At 38.5% G+C, this 15,193-nt stretch overlaps 1 long non-coding RNA gene across 1 annotated transcript in view; it reads right to left on the reverse strand.

Annotated features, from left to right (window-relative positions):
- Positions 1-13,778: 13,778 nt before the first annotated feature.
- Positions 13,779-15,193, reverse strand: part of LOC103237451 (uncharacterized) — a 592,913-nt gene continuing 591,498 nt past the window's right edge. The window contains exon 6 of the long non-coding RNA XR_005240932.2: positions 13,779-14,078. This is a non-coding gene — a long non-coding RNA (uncharacterized lncRNA). The remainder of the gene's footprint in view (positions 14,079-15,193) is intronic.

Consider the following 15,193-nt stretch of genomic DNA (forward strand, 5'->3'; position numbering starts at 1 on the left):
CCTTTCCCATTTTAATCTCCTCAGATTGTGGGTGTTTTGTTATGGTACAACAATCTAGACTATCCTGACTAATAAATGAATGCTTCAGTGATCAAATGAGCACATGACCCCATGAATAAATGAAGGACATGGCCCCTGACATACACTGACTGTTATGGGAAAGACCAATTCATCCTGATCCAGCTCACATTCCAAGTCCTTGAGAAAGCCTTTATATCCTGATGATGATGATGATGATGATGATTGCTGCTGCTCCTGCTGCTGCTGCTGGTGGTGATAATGGTAATTATTATGTGATGGCTCAGAGTAGTTACTATATTCTAGGAATAGTTCTAAGTGCTTTACACTTATTGACTGATTTTTCATTAAAAATCTCATAAATAAGGTATTAACTTCCCTATTTGCCAGAAGAAGAATCTGAAACACAAGAGAGTCATCTGAGTCTGTTTTGTGTGCTATAACAAAATACCTGAGACTGGGAAATTCATAAAGAACATAATTTTTTTCTCACCCTTTTGGAGGCTGTGAAGTTCACGATCAAGGTACCAGCAGATTCTGTTGTCTAATGAGGATTACTCTCTGTTTCCAAGATGGGGCCTTGTTGCTGCGTCTCATACACTGCATCCTCATACAACAGAAAGAGTGAGGGCAAGCCAGTCAGCTGCTGTACGAAACCTCTTTCATAAGAACCTTAATCCAATGAATAAGAGGAGGAGCCCTCATGACATAATCACCTCTTAGGGCCCCACGTTTTAGTACCATCAAAATGGCCATTGCATTTTAACATCTGTTGGAAGGGACACATTCAAACCATATGAGGGGCCAAGTAACTTACATAGAAGTCACACTTTTAATCTTTGACAGAACCAATATTTGAGGTCAGGCTCTCTGACTTAGAGTCTGCATAGCTTATAAATTTATTATAGTTTCACAACCAAACTTTGCAGCAGATATTATTCCCAACTGTAGAGGAGTCATTTGAGGCTTAGAGAGATTAAATTACTTGCCCTATTTCAAGTAATTTGTGTATAACATTTGTATAGATTGCCGCATAACAAACTATTCCAAAACTTAGTGCTTAATTCAACAGTAATCAATTATTTCATTCATGAATCTGTCTATAATTAGAACTCATGAAACTCAAGTACTGCGATGGGTCTGACATTTGGTCCTACTTGTAAGGTAACAAGATAGCCTGCTACAGCTTCACGGATGTTGTCAGAAGACATAAGCCCCCCTAACATGGAGACAAAGGACTTTACATAGCACAGAAATCAGCATGAGGTTTATATTTACATTGGTTCCTTTCCGTCTCATGTCTCATGGTGTATTAATCCATTCTCACACTCCTATAAAGAACTACCTGAGACTGGGTAATTAATAAATAAAAGAGGTTTCATTGACTCATAGTTCCACATGGCCGGGGAGGCCGCAGGAAATTTACAATCATGGTGGAAAGCTAAGGTGAAGCCGGTAACTCTTCTCATATCAGAGCAGGAGAGAGCACAAAAGAGGAAGTACAACACACTTATCAAATAACCAGATCTGAAGAGAACTCTACTAAGAGAACAGCGAGAGGGAAGTCTGTCCTCATGACTCAATCACTTCCCACCATGTCTCTCCTGTGACAAGTGGGGATTATAATTTGAGGCGAGATTTGGGTGGGGACACAGAGCCAAACCATATCACATGGTGTTTATGTTGAGTGCTCCAGGTTGATGTTATAAACACAGTGGATTTGCATCACAGTGGAGGAACCTTGAACTTAAAGAACCTGGATCTTTTAAAAAAGGTTGCACGCAAACATGCCCGCTGCTCTGGAGGGAGACTGTCTCTATCTTTCAAGGCTGTTCACTATACAAACATGCTTTAAAAGTTCAGAACGAAATGGCAATTAGGGCATCACTTTCAAGATAAGCAGAAATGTGAAAGACCATGAAGAATTGTTGTAAAACACAGAGATCTTTCATTCCTACTCCATATGGAATTAAGTTGGGTCCCTTGACTGAGGGCTGGCGGATCCTTTGTCAAGGTGGTTCACTCACATGACTGGCAAGTTGATGTTGAGTGTTGTCTGGGAGCAGCGACTGCCGTGGAGCAGCAATTTAGCTTCCTCCAACATTTATCTCTGCATGGGTTGTTTGGGCTTCCTCATGAATGCTGGTTAGGTTGAGTTCTGGATTAGAAATCATACAGCATCATTTCCACTGTATTCACAAGTCCATGCCTACTTAATGTGTTGATGGGAGGAGTAGTAAAATCACAATGCAAGAGAAACATGCAGGATGGGAGATACTGTGGCCCTTTTTTCTTTTGAAAATGCAATCTTCCATAACATCTATTAATGTAATAGCCATGTGTTGAGCATCTATTATATTCCACACACTGGGCTAGTTGGTGAAGAATGACAAAATCACTGGTTAATGAGTTCCCCATTTAGTGGAGAAAAGAGAGGCACAAAGAAGTACAGTTAATACTAAATGGTGTGTTCAATAACAGATAAAAATAGAGTAACACAGGCATACAGTACAGGGCTATGAGTCCAGTCTCAGAAGCAAGTCAATCATTCTGATTCTGAAACCAGTGCCGGCCCTCAGTAGTTAATTTGTCATTGATTTTTTGTACTTATGACATCTCATATTGCATTTACCTGGACACATGTCTTTATTACCCATCAGATTATGAGCCAAACAATAATACTGTTTCTTGAGCCATTATTTATTTGACAGACAATATACTAAACATTTTATTCAGGATATATCATTTGTTCACTTACAACAAACCCAAAGGGGTAGATAAAATTATACCATTTAAAAAAATGAAGAATCAAGTTTCAGAAAGAGAAGTTATTAAAACTTTTCAGTGGCAGACCTTGAAGAATTAGTTCTCAAGTCTTTCAGTTTCCAGTACCTATAACCACTACATTGTGCTGTGGTATGATGATCTCTATGTCACAGTAACTAAAATATTAGCGTGTAAATATTAACAAATCCCTTTTCTCTGCCCTTTAAGAGTTCTATTTTGCATTTATTATATCTGTGCTTTATTATGAAATTGATAAAGGTAATAGATGAGGCTGGGAGTCAAGAGAGGCTGGATTGGTTTGCATTGGAAAGGGCAGACTGTCAGATACATATTAAAAGGAAAAGGAAATAGGAGAGAGTAGAGACTACCAATATATGAGTTATATTTAGAGAATTTTATAAAGTTTGAAGAGGAGAGTCAAAGACAGAGTAATAGGAGAGAGGATTTAGGACATTTTACTGTGGTCTGAGCCATGTAACATCTTCTTGATTTTTTTTTACAGAAAAATACCAGAAATATTCAATTGACTTCCAATTACTTTGGATGCCAAACTTGTTTCTTCTTACATCATTCAGAAGTGTAAGGTCCACAAAGCAGTGTTTTATTGAGGTTCTATTTGCATCAGATCATTTCCGATCCAGAAACACCCAGTAAGTTGCTTCTATGAACAAGTCACAGTGCTAGGAGCTGGGCATTACACAGACCTAAAGAAAACCTGACTTTGTTAGTAAGTTTACAGTCCTTTGAGGTGAAACCAATAATAAATAATTGTAGTACATGCAATGATTGAGGAAAACACAGGAGATTGTGAGGCCAGGATGGATAGACACATATGACTATGTGGGGGTGGTAAGTGGGGGGTTGCTGGGGAAAGGTCAAGTGTGTTACCTGATGCTTTTCATATTCAGAGCATTAATCATATCTAAATTGCTTTGAAATGGGAAGAAAAGTTAGAGGGAGATTTACCAAGTGAACTTGATATCAGAGAGTACCTTAAGCAAAAGGGAAGGTTGATTTCATTATTTACTCATTCCTACTGAAGAAATTAGGGCAAGTGTCTTATCTAAACCGATTCTGCAACCCAGCAATGGAGAGAGCCTAGCTGGGCAGGTTCATTGCGTTACATGCCAAGCACATATTAATAAGCCTATCTCTGTGAAGCTTCCCATGGGAGTGAGCTTCCCACTATGCATTAAGCGGCAGGCCATGAGCACTATGGCTAAGTATGTGTGTGAACTGATTTGCTGTCTGGGATACTTTCTTGGGTAGCTCTTTAAAATAACCCAACAGTACTTTTAAACTTTGTTATGTGAATTCCAGACTCTTATTTAGTCTTTGGGATCACAGTTGTTTCGTTGATTGTTTTCTTCTTGAAGAATAGCCAACAGGTTTTATTCATTTTGTATCTCTGGAACTGTGTGTGAACACTGATACTGGTTTAGGGAATAAAAATGATGTGCCAGTCTGTGAAGTGGATATTTTCTTCACCACTGTTTCTATTGTATCAATGAGCAAAGTCTCAGAGAGGTCAGGCTCTTCAACTACAGGGTGACTGTTGGTATTTTGGTTCAAATTCTGTGATCTTATATTCTAAAGCCCACATATTTTCTATAATTAAACTTTATCTCAATATGCTTCTCAAATTAGGCCAAATAAATAGTAGGTCTTTCAACATCCTTATTTTCAATCAGTTGGCCTGTTAGTTCACTTCTTAGCTATCCGATACAAAAATTAAATAATCAATTAAGATATGAACTATATATGACGTGGAATAACTCCATTACATGTTAAGTTAAAAATATTATGTATGCAGGTATGTTAAACATGGCTACATTTTGTAAAATACAGTATATGTGTATGTGTGTGTGGCTATGAAGGCTATGTACAAAAAATGTTAGCAAGGTTTATCTTTGAATGGCAGAATCACAGGTAACTTACCTTTCTTTTTATTTTTCTTTTCTGAATATTTATTTTTTGGAACAACTCCTGTGTTTTACTTTCATAAACATATAAAACAGTAAAGTTATTTTCATCTTAGAAAGATAAATCTCTTGTACATATTTGATACTTTGTTATTTGGATTTCAGTGCTATAGAAAAGCCTGGGGATTAGGGAAAACTAGCAGAGCTGGTTGAAATGAAACAAACAAAAGCTGAATGAGGTTCCCAGTACCCTAGCTCTAGTAGATCAATGTTTGTGTCCACCTGTGTCCATGTGTAATTTCTGGTGAATCCTGGTCTCTGGTTCAATAGCTTGTTGCATTTGTGTCGTCTCTTACAGTTTACCAGGTCTCTGATCCTCTTTTTCAACAAACACCCTCTGTATAAGCAAGGTCAGGCATTGTTTTCTTTTCCTTTCCCACGTCCCATCCTCTGCTGTATTTAGGCCAACGAAGTAAAATTCAGAGAGGTTGTTACGTGCTAAGTCCTATATTGAATTGAGTTATGGCATGGGGAGGAGTGCCGAGAGTGAGTCAATAATTATTATGAATCATCATAACTACTGTCTTTGCCGTTTATTTTATCTTTCCCAGCTCCCCCAGGAGAACTAGATACTCCCACGTCTAATAAAAATTACACATACCTCCAACCCTAATATAGCATTTGCTTACATGCATCTCCTTGAGGGAAGACAGTATTTCAATTTCATACTGCTTATGTCAGAATCCAGCACACAGCAAGTTCCCAACACACAATTACTGAATAAATAAACAACTTCTGTCCTGGAGGCCCACAGCACAAAAATAATTATGAAAAATAAAGACAGAAAAAGACCCCTTTAGTAATATGATGCAGCTCCAGGAGATGAGGGGGTGCAGGTTGGTCTCTGGACCTCCTCATAATCTCCAAATTATAGCAATTTCTACATCCGAATCGGTACGCTGGAGCTGGCTCTTATCGCCACACAGAGCTGATAACTACAATTTTGAAGACTTCTGTGAGCCATTTGACTCACACTGGTAACTTGAAATTGGCCATAGTGGAAGTACTTACACTGTAGGAACTGGCAAATGGTACAAATTGGCATTTTATTTATTTATTTATTTTGAGACGGAGTCTCACTCTGTCGCCCAGGCTGGAGTGCAGTGGTGTGATCTCGGCTCACTGCAAGCTCCGCCTCCCGGGTTCACGCCATTCTCCTGCCTCAGCCTCCCCAGTAGCTGGGGCCTCAGGCACCCACCACCACGCCTGGCTAATTTTTTGTATTTTTAGTATCGACGGGGTTTCACCGTGTTAGTCAGGATGGTCTCCATCTCCTGACCTCGTGATCCGCCCACCTCAGCCTCCCAAAATGCTGGGATTACAGGCGTGAGCCACCGCGCCTGGCCGCAAATCAGGATTTGTTGTTGTTGTTGGTTCCCGGACCGAGGGTTTCAGCGCTGTCTTTGTCTCCCCATGCCATAAACTTGCTGCTTTCATAGAAAACTGACACAGCAGAAGTACTGGGAAGGCAAGACAGAGTTGGGGGGAAGTGACTTGTTCTGGCTTACTCAGTGACTTCAGTAGGGCAAAAAGAGGATTTTAACCCTCAATTCCTTTGCCAATATTTTTTCTTCAACACCACCATATTAGAAGGGCTTAGACAGGCCAGGCAGGGTGGTGGCTCACACCTGTAATCCCAGCATTGTGGGAGGCTGAGGTGGGTGGATAACCTGAGGTCAGGAGTTCCATATCAGCCTGGCCAACATGGTGAAACCCCATCTCTACTAAAAATACAAAAATTAGCCAGGTGTGGTGGTGCGTGCCTGTAATCCCAGCTAATCTCCCAGGCTGAGGCAGGAGATGCACTTAAATCTGGGAGGCGGAGGTTGTAGTGAGCCAAGATCACACCACTGCACTACAGCCTGGGCAAGAGAACGGGACTCCATCTCAACAACAACAACAACAAAACAAAGAAGAGCTTAGACATGCATCAATAAAGGCCAACTTCTTTCCCTGCTTGAGTGGATGCTACCCTCTGGGGTAGATACCTTAACAGGAATGCATGCTTCCACCTTGACCTCTGCCAGGGAGCTAGGTAGCCACAAAAGAGCTGACTGCTTTGAGGAACATGAGGAAGATGACAACGATAGTGCTGATGGCGGAGTTTATTATGTGCTGGGCCCTATGCTAGGTGCGTCCATGTATGATGTAATTTAATTCTCATAGTAACACTACAATAACAATAATGACTAATATTTGTTCATTAGTATTTTAAATGCTAGTTTTTATGTCAAACTCTAGAGGTGACAAGCAATCTCTGCCCTGGGAGATCCCATAGTCTAGGAGCAGTTAATCACAGTACATCACAGCCTGCTCAACCTATACCTAAGCAATAATAACAACAAGAAAAACAAAAATAGTAAACGGTTGCTTGTTATTTACCAGATGTTGTTTCAGGCATTTTACATGTATTATTTAACCCTCCGCTATGGGTGAGCTGTCATTATTATCCCCATTTTAGAGATAAGAAAAATGAGACACAGAAAGCCTAAGACTGTTTTCACCACTATACTTTGCTATTCATAAAACAGAAATCCTTGTCTGATAAGTAAAGAAACCGAGATACAAAGAGATAAAGTAAGTTTCCTCAAAGCCACACAGCTAAAAGTGAGAGATGGGATTTAGTCCAGGACTCTGGTTTCAGAGAAGGGATTCTCTCAATAGTATTTATGATAGAGCTGATGATGGTGACAGAGAAAATCATGCCATCCCTCTAGTAACAAGGGCTCCTCAGGTGGAAATAGTCTCAGATGAGTCAGATGTTATTAATTACTTCTCACAGACAGTAAGTCAGTCCCATAGTTGGAGTCATAAAGCCAGTTATGTAGAGTCAGAGCCAGTCCCAACCTCAGAACTCTCTTCACATCCTTGTGCCCTTTTCTACTGCTTTCCCATGGACTGTCCTCTCAAGAGGATGCCTGCCTGTCACAGACCCTTGGATTATTGGTCTTCTTGATAGCATTTCTTGAATATAAACTGGCCAGGATGTAGGAGTCTCAAATTAGGGGCCATGGTTTCTAGTCATTTCTGGTTTGATCTTAGGCCTTCCTGTTCCCTCCCTGGATTTCCATTTTCTGAAGGTAAAATGATGTGCACTGGGGAACAGACTTAATGATCCCAAAGGTGCTTTTTAAAGTTAATATTATATGCTAAGTTTAGCTGGGGAAATAGAGTTTTCTGAGAAAGAGTCATACTCTATAGCTTTGGATGGGAAAGTGCTTTTTGACATGAGATCTGAGAGAATTAAGAAATCAGCCGAGCATCACTGAGTAGGCTGTGAATGGAAGAATGCTGGCAGATCTTCAGGGACACAGTAATTAAGCCAGAAGCAGATGAAAGTTTCTAAAAGGGATATCAACAAAAACTAGTGCTGTGGCCAGGTGCAGTGGCTCATGCCTGTAATCTCAGCATTTTGGGAAGCCAAGGCAGTGGATCACCTGAGATCAGGAGTTGGAGACCAGCCTGACCAACATGGTGAAACCCTGTCTCTACTAAAACTACAAACATTAGCTGGGCGTGGTGGTAGGCACCTGTAATCTTAGCTACTTGGGAAGCTGAGACAGGGGAATTGCTCGAACCCGGGAGGCAGAGGTTGCAGTAAGCCAAGATTGTGCCATTGCACTCCAGCCTGGGCGACAAGAGTGAAACTCTGTCTCAAAAGAAACAAACAAACAAACACTATTTCTGTGCCTGATAGCCTCTAAGAGACCTGCTCAAACATTTGTAGATAAGGGAAACGTGGCTAGAGCCTAGGAGATGGAGAACTACTATAGGGCAATTAATGTGAAAGAAAACATTAAATAAGACGGTAGTAGTACAGTGAAGTAATATTGGAAAACATTAAAATAACAGAGTCCTTCTTTCACCAAGTTTTATCAGTTGTGAGGAACAAGTGAGAGTTAAGGAAAACCCTCACGGCCTTTGCTGAACCCCCATCCCAGTAATGGAGACAGAACTTCAGAGTTCTCCAGGTGTTTTATTTTCCAGTTTATAGTACAGTGGAACTACTGCTTTAGAACTTTTGCATCGCTTGTTGGGGATATGAGTGGCAGTGCCTGAGAATTAACCTAATACAGAGAAAAGTTAGAGCTGAGAAATCCAGTAAGATGTAAAGCATCATTTGAGGTCCTGGACATAGCTATTCTTAAAGCCATACTTCCTCTTACAGGGCTAGTCAATACCTCTCATTTCTATTATGCCTTCAGTCTCTTGGGTTAGTTACCTTTAATTTGCAATAAGAAGAGTCCTGGCACCTAATACAAACTAATAATTTTATGTAAGTATCTATACATGCATGTGTACATTGAAAAAGTCTAGAAAAGATGGCACCCCCCAAAAAGCAAACACTGCATTACCTAAATCTTGATTTCTCAATACCATCACCAAACCAAAAAAAAAAGAAAAAAGCCAGAGATCCTTATAGGAATGACTGATTCTAGGTTTGAGGTGGGAAAGTACAAGGTAAACTAGACTTTTTTTTTTTTTTGGCCAGAAATCAAGAAAGAATTCAAACACCGATGGGCTACATCCAACGCATACAAGGGCAGAGGGAAGGGGTTCCTACTGGCTAATTTTTGGAAATTTAAGCACAAAAAAAGAATGGTTATAATTTATTGTAGTACATTTAATTTTTTAGAATTTATAAATTTATAATGATATGAGAGAGGCAGAGTAAGGGAGAAACAAAAGGGTAAAAATAAATAAATAAATAAAACCTTGTCCTATACAGAAGAATGTCAGCTTACATATGTAGAAGAGATTACGGAATTAGAAAAACAACAGTCATTTTTAATTGATTTAGGCAATGATCTTCAATGGAATTATGACCTGTTTCTACTCACAAAACTTTTGAAATCAAATGTGTGGGTTTTTCCACACCAACAGCCATTCTCTAACTCTCTCAACACCAACTGGGTGTCCAATAATTCAATACATTTCTTACACCAACTACCTGGAGTTAGCATCAAGCCCCATAGGTGAAAGCCTCAGTCTCTCAAGACTGCCCTTATTTCAGATGCCAAGAGTGAGTCCTGGGGACTTTCCTGCTTCTGACTGACTAGCTATAAATCTAGGGTTCCCACAATTCTCTCCTTGGTGTTGATAATTTGCTAGAACAGCTCACATAACTCAGGAAGTCGCTTCTTTTTTATTTACTAGTTTATTATAAAGGAACAGCCAAATAGAAAAGAGTAGGAGAAGGGATGGGAGAATGCAATATCACAGAAATAAAAAATCATTGAATAAAAAGTTTCAGGGAAAACAGATATTCTATGATGCCAAAAGATCCCTACCTCCTTTGCCACCCCAGGAAATCTTGTAGATAAATAGCAAAAGGAAACATGTACCTTTCCATACCAACATCATGTTGACCATCGTCTTAACCAAATGATCAAACTTTGCCTTGTCAATAGTTAGAAAACTTGATTTTGTTTTTCTCCTTTTATGTTGTAAAATGACATTGCCAAAAATGTTTAACTTGTATCTAAGCAAGCCTTTAGAACCAATGCTCAGTTTCCAGAAAAAATAGAAGACGGGAAAAATGGCTAATCACACCATGAAGAATTCAGTAAATATAAATTAATATAGATGTGGAGTTTTCTACAAAACCATTGGCCTAGACTCTGCCAGAAATCAATATTAACTGGGGGAGAAAAGAAAAAATATAAGATGACAGACTTGTTTTAGAAGGAAGAATTCGAAGAAACATAATGATGAAAGATAATGCATAAAACTTTGAGTGGATATTGATTTTAAATTTCAAACAAATATAGAAAGAGTCTAAGGATAGTTGAGAAATTATGACTGTGGGCCATTATGAATAATTATTAATTTATTTATGTGCAAAAGGCATTGTGGCTTTATAGAAGAATGTCTTTATTCCTAGCAGAGGTATCCAAAGTGTTCAGAAGGAAAAGGTCAGGATATCAGCAACTTATTTTCATATGGATCAGAAAAATATAACTATAAACCCTTTGTATTTATAAATATAGAGAGATAAAGCAACTATGATGAAATGTTAACAACTTTTGACAATTCTCAGAAGGTATACAAGTGTTCTTTGTGCAAGTCCGAGGGTTGGCAAACTTTTTCTGTAGAAGCCACTTTACATATACATAGTCCTTTACACTAAAAAAATAGTAAATAACAAACTTCTTATGCTTTGTGTTCTAGAAGGTCTCTGCCATAGCTACTCCACACTGCCCTTACAGTGCTAAAGCAGACATTGACAATGCACTTAAGAATACACATGGCTGGATTTGGCTCTCAGGCATAGTTTACCAATCCCTGTACAATAAATCCCCCTTATCCATGGGAAATACATTCTAAGACACGCCCCCCATAGATGCCTGAAACTGTGACTAGTATCAAATCTTCTATATACTATGTTTTTCTCTAAGCATACCTACCTATGATAAAGTTTAATTATAAATTAGGCACAGTTAAGAGATTCACAACAATAGCTAATAATGAAAGAGAATGAACGTAACAGTATACTATGGTAAAACATATGAATGTGGTCTCTCTCAAAATTTCTAATCGTACTGTACTCACCCTTCTTATGATGATGTGAGATGATAAAATGCCTAATGATGAGATGAAGTGGGATAAATGACATAGGCATTGGAGTGAGGCATTAGGCTACCACTGACCTTCTGAAGATATGTCAGAAGGAGGATTATTTGCTTCAGGTGATCCTGGATCACTGAGCCATGATAATGTTGATGGTGGGATTTCAGGAGCAGACCATGTAGATGACTAATGGGTGGATAGTGTATGTAGAGTAGATACACTGGACAAAGAAATGACTCATGACCCAGGCAGGATGGATTTCATCACAGTACTCAAAATAGCTTGCAGTTTAATACTTAGAAACTGTTTATTTTCAGACTGAGGTTGACTGAGGGTAACTGAAATCTTGGAAAGTGAAACCGTGGATAAAGGTGACTAATGTACTACTCCTTTAACTCTGTATGTGATTGTAAATTCTCATCATATAAAGTGCGGAGAGAAAAGGGAGCCTTGGTGTTGATCATCATAATGCATATCAATGAGGAAGTCTTCAACATGCACAATGGAGTGGTGATGGACAAGGGTTGGTAAGAGGGCACCTCATAGTCTCTGCTAAGGGCATGGGGCTTTGTGGGTGAGTAAAACAGAGCCAGCAAAAGCATTCTCTACTCTCCTTACAATTGCTTGTTTTAAAAGCTTGAGCTCCAAATCACTGTGCTATTTCACATTCGGTCTTTTTTTATTTTCCTCAGGTTTTTAAAATGTGTTATTGTTGTTTCCTGAGTGCCTCCAAATGCTACTTGTGCATATTTAATACCACTCAAAAATCTCCAGATTTACTCAAATTTATCTTTATTGATCTTGCCAGTTAGTGACTGTGTAAAACAGAAAGGCGTTGACTATGTGTAAACCAATTGCAGACAATTATTTTATTTCTGACGCCCTTGACGTTCAGTTCTTTAGCAAGACTTATCTACTTTGACAGCTGGGGACTCTGGGACTTCATTCTGCCAGATATAAACCTCAAGGAGATGTGAGGCTATGAAGGGAGCTGGTGGGTTTGGAAAATTGAGCACTGAAAGTTCTCAGGTAAATAGGGAGGAAGCGCTAAAATACTGCTTCTTCAGCTTCAGTCTGCTTTTGGCTAGCATTTTATCCTAGTTAACACTATAAAGAGAGGTTGGGGTTCTTCTGTTTAGTCAAGCTTTGTTTTCAAAGATCTGCATTTACCACTACTTGGACAACACCTCAATCTGTGCTCTTTCTAGAGCACTGACAGTCTTATCAGACAAACAGCCTGTTCAGAGTCAGTCAACCTCATCTGGCAATTAGGCTGAAGATAAGCCATTCCTCTGTTTTGCATTTGCAGATAAAATCATGCTTCCCATTCATGAGGTTCACTGTGGGTGTAGATGGCATTTCTGAAAACATGGCATTGACTGACATTATTGACCCTGGACTGGGAATGGAAAGATCAGAGTTCTCTGCATGGCTGAGCATCTTACTTTTCCTCGACCTTGGGAAGGCAGGCGCCTTCTCTGATGCAGATTATCTGTCAGTGAAACTAGGTGGGTAGATCTGGAGACTTCCAGCTTCCACCTCCTATTTAACTATAAATCTATACACATGTTCATTTTTTTCATTTTATTTTATTTTCTAGTCACGAAGGCACTTTTATGTTTCAAAATAAGAATCCATTTCCAGAGGAATAATTTGTTAATTCAACCGTGCAGTTAAAAGATGAGGAAGATAGTGACTAAAGAAAATACACGCACATGCGTGTGTGTACCTGCAGGCTTCCAGAACGATACTTTCTCTGAACAAATGTGTCAGAACTTGAAAGAAAATGTTATTGAATTGCCATGTCATTATCATGCTCAACATGCTCTCTCAGAAGGAAAGAAGAGAAAGTAACCATTGTTACTTATTTAATCTGTAGTATATTCTCAAAATTCTTCCCCTAATGTGTAATATGTGTATATATCATAACTGACCTTTGTGTGTTATTTTGGTTGTTGTTCATTCTCCTGCTCCACTTTAAGCTAAGTAAAGGTAGGCAAGGAATCTCTCAAACACCATCGTATCTCTAGGGCTCTGCAGTTCCAAGTGCATGTGTTCAATAACTATATGTTGAATCAAATACAATTGAATTAAATAGAGAAATAGAGTCTATGGAATCAGGTTTTATACCCAGACTATGCAACTAGTGTTTGAAGTTAAGTGTGGTGGACTTTAACCTGTGTTCATTCCGCTAAACTGTTTTGTCTTGTAAGATTATTATTTCACACAGCCAAATAAGTGAACTTGAGGCACTTTACAAACAGAAAAGCTCTGGTTTACCCCCACTCCCCCAACCAGAAGCCCATTTTAAATCTAGCTGATACCAACAATTCTACCATGGTATGATGATTTTATCCTATGAGTGTAAGGTTCTGATTAATATGAAAAATGCTAATAACCTTGGAAGATCTCACATGCACATTATCAGATATCTATCCTTTTATTTAAATAAAACATCTTATTCCAGCAGCACATGTTCTTTTTAGAGTTTAAATACCAATCACTATGGAGAAACAGATGGAGAAATGAAAACCAGGAATCAAGGGGAATTAAGAAATGTAAAACAATCTGACACAGTTCTCACAGCGACAGCACGTTCATTTTCTCTCTCAGCACCCTGCTTCTGGTGTCACTGGTATCCGAGTCATTAGCTGGTAAAGCTTAGCACCTCATCGAGGGGTCTGCATCATTTCACTCTTCAAGACAGAAAAGTTGTCAAGACTGAAAGAAAATAGATCTCCGTTAGAAAAAAGAGGATTGCTATTTTGGGATTTGGGGTTCTACCCAGCAACACCCAAGATACCACTTTTTTACCATGGAGATGAGATCATTACAAGTACACGTACAAATGCTTATGTGAAATTAAATTATTTAGAACAAAAAGAAATATGTATTTCAGAAGAAAGCATTTATGTGAAGACATATGTCTTGTTTGGCTCATTTGATTCTTTGAAATTGTTTCTTTTAAGGGAAGGAGAATGAAAAAAAATCTCTATAATTCTACAAACATAAAATTCTATGACTCTGTGATTCAGTTTCATACCGAGTATATTGCTAGCCAAAATACAAAAGCCTTTTTATTATTATTTTACTTTTTTAAAAAGAGTTGTTCCCAAATGACATGAATTCATGTTGTGGTATAGAGAGTTTAGCAAAACCCTAGAGGTATTCAATCGTTAACTAGATCACTGTTTGGCAAATACATTATAGAGGCCAGTCCTGCAAAACATACGGTGGTTTTCAAAGTGTAGTATGTGGTTCATACACATGAAAATCACCTAGGCTGTTTGTTAAAAAGTAGTAACTAAAATCTCTAGTGATTACTTTTAGTAATTTGCATTTTAAACCATTTAACAGGGGAATTCTTATGTAGTCTGAAACTAAGAAGTACTAATAAAGAGAACTGGATCTAGTATCATGAAGTCCAATTTTAGACCCTATTTTATCTTCCTTTATGTTAGTTTTTAAAAATGTTCTGTTTGCTCAAAAGAAAATGGATGGGATAGTAGATCATCTAGAGTTCCTGAGTTAGGAGCACCAGAAACAAATTCTGCTAAAAAGTGATAATAGAATCAAAGAGAAAATAGTACAAAATCTGGCCTTTGGAAGCACATGACCTGCAGTCACTCTTCTGAACTTAGGCAGTATACGCTATCTTTTGAGGACATTGCTGCCGGGATAATTCAGTTCTAGTTAACTTCAGTTTCCTAGATTAAAATTCAAAAGTTTTAGAGAAAAAGGCATTCAAGTTGGAAAGAAAAAAGTAAAACTATCTCTATTCACAGATAAAATTATATATATGTGTATGTGTGTATACATGTATATACATGTGTTAT

The sequence above is a fragment of the Chlorocebus sabaeus genome, chromosome 8 (assembly GCF_047675955.1).
Source record: "Chlorocebus sabaeus isolate Y175 chromosome 8, mChlSab1.0.hap1, whole genome shotgun sequence".
Classification (NCBI taxonomy): domain Eukaryota; kingdom Metazoa; phylum Chordata; class Mammalia; order Primates; family Cercopithecidae; genus Chlorocebus; species Chlorocebus sabaeus.